Source organism: Frankliniella occidentalis, unplaced genomic scaffold (assembly GCF_000697945.3).
Source record: "Frankliniella occidentalis isolate FOCC.00 unplaced genomic scaffold, Focc_3.1 Scaffold157, whole genome shotgun sequence".
NCBI classification, from domain to species: Eukaryota; Metazoa; Arthropoda; class Insecta; order Thysanoptera; family Thripidae; genus Frankliniella; species Frankliniella occidentalis.
Genome location: NW_026267283.1, coordinates 429292 through 430946, shown reverse-complemented (window position 1 = coordinate 430946; position 1655 = coordinate 429292). Strand labels below are relative to the sequence as shown.

Genomic DNA, 1655 nt, shown 5'->3' with positions numbered 1-1655 from the left:
GCCCTCCCGGCTGTATGCAAATGAGAGGCCGAGTAACGAGGTGCGATGTGTGCGGCTATGCGGCCGGGTAAAGGCGCGGGCCGTGTGGGGGCGAAGATACGACGACAACAAGAAAAGAATAAAAGGGGAAAAAAAGACCTCGCGCCAGCTGTTTGGCATCGAACCCGCGCGGCCGCCCCCCGCGCGCACGTCCGCGAAAAGAACAAAGTTATGACCGCGCGCACGGGACAACGCGAGTTCAGAAGTTTGTTGTGGTTTTTTCTCTTTCCCCTGTGTGTTTGTCTGCGGGTATCGAGCGGTCGTGGTGGTGGTGATGATGGTTCCAGCTCAGAAGGGCTGGCAAGTAGTTTACCGGGATGTTGGCGTTGGCCTGGCCTCTGGCGGCTATCTCCAGTGCAGCTGCAGCTAGCCGCACAGCGCAGCAGCAGCAGCTCCGCGAGCGCAGTGCAGCAGTGTGCTACAGCACATTACATTTTATCGAATCGGACGCAGGCGCGCGATAATCGGACGAAAACAGCCGCGATCATGCAGCGGCAGGGAGGCCGGTGCGGCTGCAGCGCTATGCCTGGGATTGTTATAGCCTCCCGCCTGCGTGCCTCGCGCCTGTTAGACTGCTGCTGCTGCGCCGAGAGAGGATTTCTCAGGATTTTCTTACGCTGCCGTGTCATGTGTGAGGTGTAATTGCCTAGCAAAACTTTTCCGCGCGCGAGAGTGGCTGCTGTGCTGCCTGACTCTATGGAGGGCGCGGCAGCAAGTGTGTATGGTGCGCGCCTAAAAGCTCCCAGTCGTGATTATGGCTTTCCCTTCGATTGGAATCGACGCCATGACGCCCTTGAATCGCCTGCTTGTGTGTGTGCAGACAGTGAATAAGGACGAGAGTGGGTGGGCTGCTGTTTACGGCTACCGGCCTGCCCCTCCGCGAGGACACGGCTGTCCAACCTGTACTACTACTCGTGGGCGGCGGTGGCGGAGCGAAGGGCCGCAGAGTCGGAAGAAGGCGCGGAGGTCCGGGGAGGACCGAGGGGCGGTGGACGGTGGACGGTGCGCCCTCGTACGACGACTACGCTACGCCACCGTCGCACACCCTGCTACGCCTCCGACACGTCCCCGCGCGCGTGAGTTTACGATCTCTCCACCCCGACGGGCCGTGTGTCCATTCGGCAGTACATAGTGTATTTCGAGCGAAAGATGAGGTTGGGATAAAGAGTAGAGAGGGGAGGGAAGAAAGAGACGGGGGGAAGGAGCGCGGGGCTCTACGCGGTCGTTGTTGTGCGTGTGGTCAGGGGGGGCCCTATGCGGCAGCGCGGGGGACCGGCCAGCCGGGCGCGGCGGCGGCGGGCAGGTCGCAGGATGACATAAAATACACGCGTGAATGGGAGGCTGCCCCCCGCATCCTCCGCCCGCCCCGCGGAGCAGGGAAGGGCGCTGCACCCGGCCCCACCGGTCGGTAGGTAGGTAGGTGGGTAGCCTATTCGCGGGCACGTCCGCGCACTGCCGCGCACTGCCGCACCGCGCAGCGGCAACGAACGCCAATTGATTCCGCCTCAACTTTACGACGCCCGTTGTAGCGTAGTGTTCCGCTGCTACCGGGCACCGCACCACCAACCACAAGCGGCACCCGGGCAACGTCCTCGGCCCCGTCCACGCACACACGA

The 1655-nt window shown here is 62.7% G+C and overlaps 1 protein-coding gene across 2 annotated transcripts in view; it reads right to left on the bottom strand.

Annotated features, from left to right (window-relative positions):
* The window catches only part of LOC113203346 (collagen alpha-1(I) chain-like), a 148085-nt gene that overhangs the window by 122549 nt on the left and 23881 nt on the right, over positions 1-1655 (bottom strand). The gene's annotated exons all lie outside the window — the stretch shown is intronic.